General features: G+C 43.0%; 1 pseudogene; it reads left to right on the forward strand.

The window, feature by feature from the left end:
• The window catches only part of LOC109753689 (acyl transferase 1-like), a 138,563-nt pseudogene that overhangs the window by 1,149 nt on the left and 123,911 nt on the right, over positions 1 to 13,503 (forward strand).

The following is a 13,503-nucleotide window of genomic DNA, read 5'->3' on the forward strand; positions in this document are numbered from 1 at the left end:
GATGTAAAACGTATATTCCATAGTGGCCTTATATATAAAAATGAAGGGAGTACTAAAATATTGTACTTCCTCCATTTACTTATACAAGGCCACTATAGAATATACATTTTGCATGTATACAAGGCCATCAACAGTAATCGAGGCAAAAATAATGATATTTTCGTACTAGCAACCTGTTTAATAGTTGCATGCATGCAGTCATAATGTCAGTTAGCTATTTCCTCCACTCAGTTTTTTGCATGCATGTGGGGTATTAATGATCCCAGTAAACGAAAAGAAAAGCTGACTTGCAAAGCAGACATTAAATTTTACATTGGTACCTGTAATTTGAATTTGTGGCCTTGTATATAAAAATGGAGGGAGTAATAAACTTTGGCAAGAAAGAAAAGTGTGTCACAACACGTAATGAAATTGCTAGTGTTCTTCCCCGGGGCAAATTTCAACTTTGCATGGAGAACAAAAAGGCTGCTAGGAAAGCTTTTTCTGCTACCAGTTTCCATTTTGCTTAGTGTATGTTACTATACGGTTTGTCAGTTTTATTTTATCACAGTAAAACTATTTAAAATTGTAATTTTGTTTCATCTACTCCAGATAACTACAAATTTGTTGTGTGTCTTATTTTTGTTAATCTGGAGCTGTAACTAACTTAATGATTGCACCTAAATTAAAATATTGAAGTTGTTATCAGATAGACGAATACAATATTTATCCCAGTAATACTAGTATTATTTATTGTATGGACAGATAGTCTAAATCAAGTTTTTTCCAACGTTTAAATCTTACTGGAATCAGATACAAACTAGAATCTACATTAATATATAAAGCGGAATCACTCATATGTGGCCATCTTAACTATTTGCAATGCTTATTTGGATTGAAAATGTGCATGCATTTGTTAGTTAACCATAACACTGTGATGTTATTTGTAGGTGACAGGGCTCAAATGTGGAGGATTTGTTATGGGGCTTCACATGTGTCATTGCATTGCTGATGGTTTTGGTATTCTCCAATTCATCAAATCTATAGCTGGTTTTGCATGTGGTGAACTCATCCCAACCACTTTGCCCGTGTGGAAACGAGATATCTTCACATAACGTATGCCACCCTCCATCACACATGTTTACCCGGCATATAAACCATTTATTCAAGGGTTAGACTGCACGGGGGAGGATGTGATGCTATCAACTCCACCAGAAAGCATGGAAGTGCAATACTTACTCTTTGGGCCGAAAGAGATAGAAATTTTGAGAAGACACATCCCAGAACACCTAACCAAGACAACCACAACATTTGAGTTGCTTACAGCCGTTATGTGGCGGTGCCGCACATTGGCATTGGGTTATGAATCCAGTTAGAAAGTGTGTATCATGTTTACTTTAAATACACGCGGGAGAAGCATTAATGGTGAAAGCTCCGTCCCCCGTGGTTAATATGGAAATGCACATTTTTCTCCCATGATAGAGGTCACGGTGGATGAGTTGGCTACACAACCGCTAACATGTATACTTGGGCTAATGCGCAAAGTCAAGTTGGACACAACAAAGGATTGTATGAAGTCGATGGTGGATTTGATGGCATTCTGGAGAGAGCGGACACCTTTCGGCATGGACAGAACATATGAGGTTAGTGACACAAAGTGGGTTGGCGGCAATGCACTGCAGTTTGGGAAAGCCGAGCTGGTTGCTGCTGATAACCCACAAGTATAGGGGACCGCAACAGTTTTCGAGGGTATAGTATTCAACCCAAATTTATAGATTCGACACAAGGGGAGCCAAAGAATATTTGAAGGTATTAGCAGCTGAGTTGTCAATTCAACCACACCTGGAGATTAATTATCTGTAGCAAAGTGACCAGTAGCACAGTAATATGATAGTTTTGATAGTAGTGACAACAACAATAGTAACAGTAACAGTGATAGTAGTAATTTGTAGCAAGTGTGACAGTAGCAGTAGCAGTAGTAACTTAGCAAGATCAATATAGGACAAATTTGTAGTCATTGGATCGGTGATTTGTTGGATGATATTCATCATGAGACAGTTATAACCTAGGGCAATACGGCACTAGCTCCAGTTCATCGATATAATGTAGGCATGTATTCCGTAAATAGTCATGCGTGCTTTATTAAAAGAACTTGCATGACATCTTTTGTCCTACCCTCCCGTGGCAGCGGGGTCCATATTGGAAACTAAGGGATATTAAGGCCTCCTTTTAATAGAGAACCGGAACAAAGCATTAACACATAGTGAATACATGAAATCCTCATACTACGATCATCACCGAGAGTAGGCCCGGTTGTTGTCACTCTGGGGTTGTCGGATCATAACTGTAGTAGGTGACTATAACTTGCAAGATCGGATCTAAAACATGGATATAATGATGAATTCATAAACGGTTCAGGTTTTAGTTCATGGCACCCGGGCCCAAAGTGACAAGCATTAAGCATAGCAAAGTCATAGCAACATCAATCTAAGAACATAGTGGATACTAGGGATCAGGCCCTAACAAAACTAACTCGATTACATGATGAATCTCATCCAACTCCTCACCGACCAGTGAGCCTACGAAGGAATTACTCACTCCCGGTGGGGAGCATCATGGAATTGCGATGGAGAAGGGTTGGTGATGACGAAGAACGAAGATCCCCCTCTCCGGAGCCCCAAACAAACTCTAGATCTGCCCTCCCGAGGAAGAATAGGGCTTGGCGGCGGCTCCGTCTCATGGATCACGATAATTCTTTCTCCCTGATATTTTCTGGAAATATGTGATTTTTGTTGGAAATATGCCCTAGAGGCAATAATAAAATGGTTATTATTGTATTTCCTTGTTCATGATAATTTTCTATTGTTCATGCTATAATTGTATTAACTGGAAACCGTAATACATGTGTGAATACATAGACCACAACATGTCCCTAGTAAGCCTCTAGTTGACTAGCTCGTTGATCAATAGATGGTTATGGTTTCCTGACCATGGACATTGGATGTCATTGATAACGGGATCACATCATTAGGAGAATGATGTGATGGACAAGACCCAATCCTAAGCATAGCACAAGATCGTGTAGTTCGTTTGCTAAGAGCTTTTCTAATGTCAAGTATCGTTTCCTTAGACAATGAGATTGTGCAACTCCCGGATACCGTAGGAATGCTTTGGGTGTACCAAACGTCACAATGTAACTGGGTGGCTATAAAGGTGCACTACAGGTATCTTCGAAAGTGTCTGTTGGGTTGGCACGAATCGAGACTGGGATTTGTAACTCCGTATGACGGAGAGGTATCTCTGGGCCCACTCGGTAATGCATCATCATAATGAGCTCAATGTGACTAATGAGTTAGCCACATGATCATGCGTTACGGAACAAGTAAAGAGACTTGCCAGTAACGAGATTGAACGAGGTATTGGGATACCGACGATCGAATCTCGGGCAAGTAACATACCGATAGACAAAGGGAATTGTATACGGGATTGATTGAATCCCCGACATCGTGGTTCATCCGATGAGATCATCGTGGAACATGTGGGAGCCAACATGGGTATCCAGATCCCGCTGTTGGTTATTGGCCGGAGAACGTCTCGGTCATGTCTGCATGGTTCCCGAACCCGTAGGGTCTACACACTTAAGGTTCGGTGATGCTAGAGTTGTTATGGGAAATAGTATGTGGTTACCGAAGGTTGTTCGGGGTCCCGGATGAGATCCCGGACATGACGAGGAGCTCCGGAATGGTCCGAAGGTGAAGATCGGTATATTGGACGAAGGGATTGGAGTCCGGAATTGTTCTGGGGGTACCAGGCTATGGCCAGCATGTCCGAAAGGGGTTTCGGAGGCCCCGACAAGCGTTGGGGGGCCTTATGGGCCAAGGGGAAGGGGCAAACCAGCCCACTAAGGGGCTGTGCACCCCTCCCAACCCCTCTCACGTAACCAGGAGAGGTGGGGGCGCCACCCCTAGGGCAGCCGCCCCTCCCGGCTTGGGGGGAAGTTTCCTAGGGGGTGGGGGCGCCCAAACCCATCTAGGGTTTCCCCTAGCCGCCTCCTCCTCCTCTAGATCCATCTAAAGGGGCCGGCCCCCTCTCCCCTTTCCCCTATATATAGTGAGGGGTGGGAGGGCAGCGACACCCTTCCCTTGGCGCAGCCCCCTTCCTCCTCATACATCTCCTCCTCCTCCGTAGTGCTTGGCGAAGCCCTGCCGGAGAACCACGAGCTCCATTGCCACCATGCCGTCGTGCTGCCGGAGTTCTCCCTCAACTTCTCCTCTCCCCTTGCTGGATCAAGAAGGAGGAGACGTCTCCGGGCTGTACGTGTGTTGAACGCGGAGGCGCCGTCCGTTCGGCGCTAGATCGGATCTTCCGCGATTTGAATCGCCGCGAGTACGACTCCATCAACCGCGTTCTTGTAACGCTTCCGCTTAGCGATCTTCAAGGGTATGAAGATGCATTCTCTCTCTCTCTCTCGTTGCTAGCATCTCCTAGATTGATCTTGGTGACACGTAGGAAAATTTTGAATTATTACTACGTTCCCCAACAGTGGCATCATGAGCTAGGTCTATGCGTAGATTTTATGCACGAGTAGAACACAAAGTAGTTGTGGGCAATGATTTGTTCAATTTGCTTACCGTTACTAGTCTTATCTTGATTCGGCGGCATTGTGGGATGAAGCGGCCCGGACCGACCTTACACGTACTCTTACGTGAGACAGGTTCCACCGACTAACATGCACTTGATGCATAAGGTGGCTAGCGGGTGTCTGTCTCTCCCACTTTAGTCGGATCAGATTCGATGAAGAGGGTCCTTATGAAGGGTAAATAGCAATTGGCATATCACCGTTGTGGCTTTTGCGTAGGTAAGAAACGTTCTTGCTAGAAACCCATAGCAGCCACGTAAAACATGCAACAACAATTAGAGGACGTCTAACTTGTTTTTGCAGGGTATGCTATGTGATGTGATATGGCCAAAAGGATGTGATGAATTATATATATGTGATGTATGAGATTGATCATGTTCTTGTAATAGGAATCATGACTAGCATGTCGATGAGTATGACAACCGGCAGGAGCCATAGGAGTTGTCTTAATTTATTGTATGACATGTGTGTCAATGAAAAACGCCATGTAATTACTTTACTTTATTACTAACCGTTAGCCATAGTAGTAGAAGTAATAGTTGGCGAGACAACTTCAGGAAGACACGATGATGGATCATGGTGTCATGCCGGTGACAAAGGTGATCATGCCGCGCCTCGAAGATGGAGATCAAAAGGCGCAAGATGATATTGGCCATATCATGTCACTTTATGATTTGCATGTGATGTTTGTCATGTTTACATCTTATTTGCTTAGAACGACGGTAGCATAAATAAGATGATCCCTCGCTAAAATTTCAAGAAAGTGTTCCCCCTAACTGTGCACTGTTGCAAAGGTTCGTTGTTTCGAAGCACCACGTGATGATCGGGTGTGATAGATTCTAACATTCGCATACAACGGGTGTAAGCCAGATTTACACATGCGAAACACTTAGGTTGACTTGGCGAGCCTAGCATGTACAGACATGGCCGGAACACAAGAGACCGAAAGGTCGAACATGAGTCGTATAGTAGATACGATCGACATGGAGATGTTCACCGTTGATGACTAGTCCGTCTCACGTGATGATCGGACACGGTCTAGTCGATTCAGATCATGTATCACTTAGATGACTAGAGGGATGTCTATCTAAGTGGGAGTTCATTAAATAATCAGATGAACTTAATTATTATGAACATAGTCAAAAGGTCTTTGCAAATTATGTCGTAGCTTACGCTTTAGTTCTACTATTTAAGATATGTTCCTAGAGAAAATTTAGTTGAAAGTTGATAGTAGAAATTATGCGGACTGGGTCCGTAAACTGAGGATTATCCTCATTGCTGCGCAGAAGGCTTATGTCCTTAATGCACCGCTCGGTGTGCTGGACCTCGAGTGTCGTCTGTAGATGTTGCGAACATCTGACATACATGTTTTGATGACTACGTGATAGTTCAGTGCGTAATGCTAACGGTTTAGAATTGAGGCGCCAAAGACGTTTTTGAAATGTCGCAGAACATATGAGATGTTCCAAAGACTGAAATCGGGATTTCAGACTAGTGCCCACGTCAAGAGGTATGAGACCTCTGACAAGTTTCTTAAGCCTGCAAACTAAGGGAGAAAAGCTCAATCGTTGAGCATGTGCTCAGATTGTCTAAGTACTACAATCGCTTGAATCGAGTGGGAGTTAATCTTCCAGACGAGATAGTGATGGTTCTCCATAGTCACTGCCACCAAGCTATTAGAGCTTCGTGATGAACTATAACATATCAGGGATAGACATGATGATCCTTGAGCAACTCGCGATGTTTGACACCGCGAAAGTAGAAATCAAGTAGGAGCATCAATTGTTGATGGTTAGTAAAACCACTAGTTTCAAGAAGGGCAAGGGAAAGAAGGGATACTTCATGAAATGGCAAATCAGTTGCTGCTCTAGTGAAGAAACCCAAGGTTGAACCCAAACCCGAGACTAAGTGCTTCTGTAATGAGGGGAACGGTCACTGAAGCAGAACTACCCTAGATACTTGGTAGATGAGAAGGCAGGCAAGGTCGACAGAAGTATATTGGATATACATTATATAATGTGTACTTTACTAGTACTCCCAGTAGCACCAGGGGATTAGATACCGGTTCGGTTGCTAAGTGTTGGTAACTCAAAATAAAAGGCTACGGAATAAACGGAGACTAGCTAAAGGTGAGATGACGATATGTGTTGGAAGTGTTTGCAAGGTTGATGTGATCAAGCATCGCATGCTCCCTATACCATCGAGATTGGTGTTAAACCTAAATAATTGTTATTTGGTGTTTGCGTTGAGCATAGAGATGATTGGATTATGTTTATCGCAATACGGTTATTCATTTAAGGAGAATAATGGTTACTCTGTCTATTTGAATAATACCTTCAATGGTCTTGCACCTAAAATGAATGGTTTATTGAATCTCGATCGTAGTGATACACATGTTCATGCCAAAAGATATAAGATAGTAATGATAGTACCACATACTTGTGGCACTGCCACTTGAGTCATATTGGTATAAAACGCATGAAGAAGCTCCATGTTGATGGATCTTTGGACTCACTCGTTTTTGAAAAGATTGAGACATGCGAACCATGTCTATTAGTATATATGCATGAAGAAAGTCCATACAGATGGATCGTTTGGACTCACTTGATTTTGAATCACTTGAGACATGCTAATCATACCACATGGGCAAGATGACTGAAAGGCCTCGTTTTCAGTAAGATGGAACAAGAAAGCAACTTGTTGGAAGTAATACATTTTGATGTGTGCAGTCCAATGAGTGCTGAGGCATGCAGTGGATATCGTTATGTTCTTACTTCACAGATGATTTGAGTAGATGCTGAGTATATTTACTTGATGAAACACAAGTCTGAATTATTGAAAGGTTCAAGTAATTTCAGAGTGAAGTTGAAGATCGTTGTGACAAGAGGATAAAATGTCTGTGATATGATCATAGAGATGAATATCTGAGTTACGAGTTTGGCACACAATTAAGACATTGTGGAAATTGTTTCACAACTAATACCGCCTGGAACACCATAGTGTGATGGTGTGTCCGAACATCATAACTGCACCCTATTGGATATGGTGCATACCATGATGTCTCTTATCGAATTACCACTATCGTTTATTGGTTAGGCATTAGAGACAACCGCATTCACTTTAAATAGGGCACCATGCAATTCCGTTGAGATGACACCGTGTGAACTATGGTTTAGAGAAACCTAAGCTGTCGTTTCTTAAAAGTTTGGGGCTGCGACGCTTATGTGAAAAAGTTTCAGGCTGATAAGCTCGAACCCAAAGCGGATAAATGCATCTTCATAGAATACCCAAAACAGTTGGGTATACCTCCTATTTCAGATCCGGAAGCAAAGTGATTGTTTCTAGAAACAGGTCCTTTCTCGAGGAAAAGTTTCTCTCGAAAGAATTGAGTTGGAGGATGGTGGAGACTTGATGAGGTTATTGAACCGTCACTTCAACTAGTGTGTAGCAGGGCACAAGAAGTTGTTCCTGTGGCACCTACACCAATTGAAGTGGAAGCTTATGATAGTGATCATGAAACTTTGGATCAAGTCACTACCAAACCTCGTAGGACGACAAGGATGCGTACTACTTCAGAGTGGTACGTAATCCTGTCTTGGAAGTCATGTTGCTAGACAACAATGAACCTACGAGCTATGGAGAAGCGATGGTGGGCCCGGATTCCGACTAATGGCTCGAGGCCATAAAATCCGAGAGAGGATCCATGTATAAAAACAAAGTATGGACTTTGAAAGAACTACTTGATGGTCGTAAGGCTGTTGGGTGCAGATGGATTTTAAAAGGAAGACGGACAATGATGGTAAGTGTCACCATTAAGAAAGCTCGACTTTTCTTTAAGATGTTTTCCGACAAGTTCAAGAGTTGACTGCGATGAGACTTTCTCACTCGTAGCGATGCTAAGAGTCTGTTGGAATTATATTAGCAGTTACTGCATTATTTATGAAATCTTGCAGATAGGATGTAAAAAAAACATTGTTTCCTCGACGATTTTCTTGAGGAAAGGTTGTATGTGATACAACCAGAAGGTTTTGTCAATCCTGAAAGCTCCATCAATCCTTCTAAGGACTGGAGTAAGCATCTCGGAGTTGGAATGTACGCTTTGATGAGATGATCAAAGATTTTGCGTTTATACAAAGTTTATGAGAAACTTGTATTTCCAAAGAAGTGAGTGGGAGCACTATAGAATTTCTGATGAGTATATGTTGTTGACATATTGTTGATCAGAAATGATGTAGAATTTCTGGAAAGCATATAGGGTTATTTGAAAAGTGTTTTTCAATGGAAAACCTGGATTAAGCTACTTGAACATTGAGCATCAAGATCTATAAGGATAGATCAAAAAACTTAATAGTACTTTCAAATGAATACACACCGTGACAAGATTTTGAAGGAGTTCAAATAGATCAGCAAAGAACGAGTTCTTGGCTGTGTTATAAGGTGTGAGCATTGAGTGAGACTCAAGATCTGACCACGACAGAAGAGAGAGAAAGGACGAAGGTCGTCCCCTATGCTTTATACGTAGGCTCTACAGTATGCTATGCTGTGTACCGCACCTGAAGTGTGCCTTGCCATGAATTAGTCAAGGGGTACAAGAGTGATCCAGGAATGGATCACATGACAGCGGTCGAACTTATCCTTAGTGACTAGTGGACTAAGGAATTTTCTCGATTATGGAGGTAGTAAAAGAGTTCGTCGTAAAGGGTTACGTCGATGCAAACTTTGACACTAATCCGGATGACTCTGAGTAGTAAACTGGATTCGTACAGTAGAGCAGTTATTTGGAATAGCTCCAAGTAGCGCGTGGTAGCTGCATCTACAAGATGACATAGAGATTTGTAAAGCACACACGGATCTGGAACATTCAGACCCGTTGACTAAAAAAACCTCTCTCACAAGCGAGATATGAACAAACCCCATGGGTGTTGGATTCATTACGATCACATAGTGATGTGAACTAGATTATTGACTCTAGTGCAAGTGGGAGACTGTTGGAAATATGCCCTAGAGGCAATAATAAAATGGTTATTATTGTATTTCCTTGTTCATGATAATTTTCTATTGTTCATGCTATAATTGTATTAACTGGAAACCGTAATACATGTGTGAATACATAGACCACAACATGTCCCTAGTAAGCCTCTAGTTGACTAGCTCGTTGATCAATAGATGGTTATGGTTTCCTGACCATGGACATTGGATGTCATTGATAACGGGATCACATCATTAGGAGAATGATGTGATGGACAAGACCAAATCCTAAGCATAGCACAAGATCGTGTAGTTCGTTTGCTAAGAGCTTTTCTAATGTCAAGTATCGTTTCCTTAGACCATGAGATTGTGTAACTCCCGGATACCGTAGGAATCCCCGACATCGTGGTTCATCCGATGAGATCATCGTGGAACATGTGGGAGCCAACATGGGTATCCAGATCCCGCTATTGGTTATTGGCCGGAGAACGTCTCGGTCATGTCTGCATGGTTCCCGAACCCGTAGGGTCTACACACTTAAGGTTCAGTGATGCTAGAGTTGTTATGAGAAATAGTATGTGGTTACCGAAGGTTGTTCAGAGTCCCGGATGAGATCCCGGACATGACGAGGAGCTCCGGAATGGTCCGGAGGTGAAGATCGGTATATTGGACGAAGGCAATGGAGTCTGGGATTGTTCCGGGGGTACCAGGCTATGGCCAGCATGTCCGAAAGGGGTTTCGGAGGCCCCGGCAAGCGTTGGGGGGCCTTATGGGCCAAGGGGAAGGGGCAAACCAGCCCACTAAGGGGTTGTGCGCCCCTCCCAACCCCTCTCACCTAACCAGGAGAGGTGGGGGCGCCACCCCTCCCGGCTTGGGGGGGGGGGGAGTTTCCTAGGGGGTGGGGGCGCCCAAACCCATCTAGGGTTTCCCCTAGCCGCCGCCTCCTCCTCTAGATCCATCTAGAGGGGCCGGCCCCCTCTCCCCTTTCCCCTATATATAGTGAGGGGTGGGAGGGCAGCGACACCCTTCCCTTGGCGCAGCCCCCTTCCTCCTCATACATCTCCTCCTCCTCCGTAGTGCTTGGCGAAGCCCTGCCGGAGAACCACGAGCTCCATTGCCACCATGCCGTCGTGCTGCTGGAGTTCTCCCTCAACTTCTCCTCTCCCCTTGCTGGATCAAGAAGGAGGAGACGTCCCCGGGCTGTACGTGTGTTGAATGCGGAGGCGCCGTCCGTTCGGCGCTAGATCGGATCTTCCGCGATTTGAATCGCCGCGAGTACGACTCCATCAACCGCGTTCTTGTAACGATTCCGCTTAGCGATCTTCATGGGTATGAAGATGTTCTCTCTCTCTCGTTGCTAGCATCTCCTAGATTGATCTTGGTGACACGTAGGAAAATTTTGAATTATTACTACGTTCCCCAACAATTTTATAGTATCAGGGGGGTCGTCAGCGGGGCCACCAGGTGGGTACAACCCACCTGGGCGCGCCAGGAGAGGGGGGCGCGCCCTGGTGGGTTGTGCCCACCCAGGTGCCCCTCTCCAGCAGGTCTTGGATCCAAAAATTCTTATTATTGATATAAAAAATCCTCGCAAAGTTTCGTTCTATTCCGAGAACTTTTATTTCTGCACAGAAACAACACCATGGTAGTTTTGCTGAAAACAGCGTCAGTCCGGGGTTAGTTTCATTCAAATCATGCAAATTAGAGTCCAAAACAAGAGGAAAAGCATGAGAAAATTAGATACGTTGGAGACGTATCAAGTCCCCCAAGCTTAAACATTTGCTTGTCCTCAAGCAATTCAACTGATAAACTGAAAGTGAGAAAGAAAAACTTTTACGAACTCTTTTGCTCTTGTTTGCATAAATAAGTTGAAACAGCACCCAGGTTTTCAGCCAACATTATAACTAACCATGTCAACAATAACTCCTAAAGATTATATTAACTCATATCAATAACATAATCAGCTAGCGATCAATAATAAGATATCTCAAACGGCAACACGTTGTCAAAACAACCATGATATAATATGACAATAGTGGTATCTCGCTGGCCCTTTCTGAGACCGCAAAACATAAATGCAGAGCACCTCCAAAGTTCAAGCAACGACTAAACATTGTAATTCATGGTAGAAAAGATCCAGTCATGATGCACCCAACATTAGCTACACACAATGCATAAATCATGATAGCTGTGGTCTACTCAGTTTCTGGCACTCGTTTTAGAAGGTGATGACACAACATAAAAGTAAATAGATAGTCCATTCGCAGATGGAAGCAGTGATTTGTAGAGGTGCCAGAGCTCAGTTTTTAAAATAGAGATAAATGATATTTTGAGACATGCACCCTTCTTATTCACTTCACGACTGTCAGTTATCAACATCTTCCATGCTAAGCACGCTAGTGGTGGTTCCCAAGCGATAAAAGTAAAGGTTTACTCCCCCTCCACCATCAATCACACTCCACGGCTTGTCCAAAACAACGGGTGCCATCCATACGAACATCAGTCCCGGGGGAGTTTTGTTTAATTATTTGCATTTTTTGAGTTCGGGGCTGGGAATCCCTATTACCGCCCATTTTCTCGTGGGATGGCGAGTGAATAAACACTCGACCTGAGAATAACCCGCTTAGCACGGAAGATATCGACCACCACTTGTCGTTCCATGAACGATCCAGGCACACAAAACGGATAATGTTTTAGAAGTTTTTAGAGGTGGCACATGCAAATTTACTTAGGACGGCAGGGTAATACCGTATATAGGTAGGTATGGTGGACTCATCTGGAATAACTTTGGGTTAAAAGTTTTGATGTACAAGCAGAATTTCCGCTTAGTACAGGCGAAGGCTAGCAATTAAGATTGAGAAGCGGCCAGCTAGAGAGCAACAACGATCATAACCATGCATTATGCATAAGTAACATTGGACACTAGCATGAGTAGGATATGAACACCATGAACATAAATATTATAGAGGCTATGTTGGTTTTGATTCAACTACATGCATGAACATGTACCAAGTTAAGCCACTCGAACATTCAGAGGAGGATACTATATCATCATACTACATCACAATCATTTTAACGCTATGTTGATATCCAAGATAAATCATTATCCACTCCTAGCCACTTATGCATGGCATGAGAAACTATAATCTCTAATTGTCATTGCAAACATGTTTAATCATAATGGGCTAAATCATGGATACTAGGTTAAACATATTTACACAAATAGAACAAGTCGAGTTCGTACCAGTTTCTCTTTGCCACGGCCAGTTCATCGAATGCCGTCATTATTGCCTTTCACTTGCACGACCGAACGATATGAAAATAATAATAGTGCAAGAGTGCCATGGACTAAGCTGGAATCTGCAAACATTTTTATTCAACAGGGGAAGACAAGGTAAAATGGGCTCTTTTATTAGTTCAACAGTTATTCATATGAGAGTCACTCAACATTTTCATCGTGGTCTTCTCCTCGGTAAGACTCGAACAAAAAGGAAAGAAATTCAGAGAAACACACTGAAATATTTTTGGAGTTTTTGATTTTCTAGAACAAGCAAATAAAAAGGGAAAAGCAAAAACGAGAAAAACTATTTACACGGGAAAGCTCCCAGCAAGCAAAAGAAGAACAAGGAAATCTTTTTGGATTTTTTTAGTTCTACTACTAAGCATGCATAGAAAATAAATTACTACAACTATTTTTTTGTTTTTTCTAAATTTTTCAAACACACAAGAAGAAAGCAGGAAAATAAATCTAAGCATGGTTGATACAATGAAAAAGTGTGAACACCGACAAATAGAATGATATGTAGACATGAATGTAATGTCGGTGAGAAACACGTACTCCCCCAAGCTTAGGCTTTTGGCCTAAGTTGGTAATCGATCAGTAGCCTGGAGGGTAGTAGTCGGCGTGGTAGCTCACA

This window comes from Aegilops tauschii, chromosome 5 (genome assembly GCF_002575655.3).
Source record: "Aegilops tauschii subsp. strangulata cultivar AL8/78 chromosome 5, Aet v6.0, whole genome shotgun sequence".
In the NCBI taxonomy this organism is placed as follows: Eukaryota; Viridiplantae; Streptophyta; class Magnoliopsida; order Poales; family Poaceae; genus Aegilops; species Aegilops tauschii.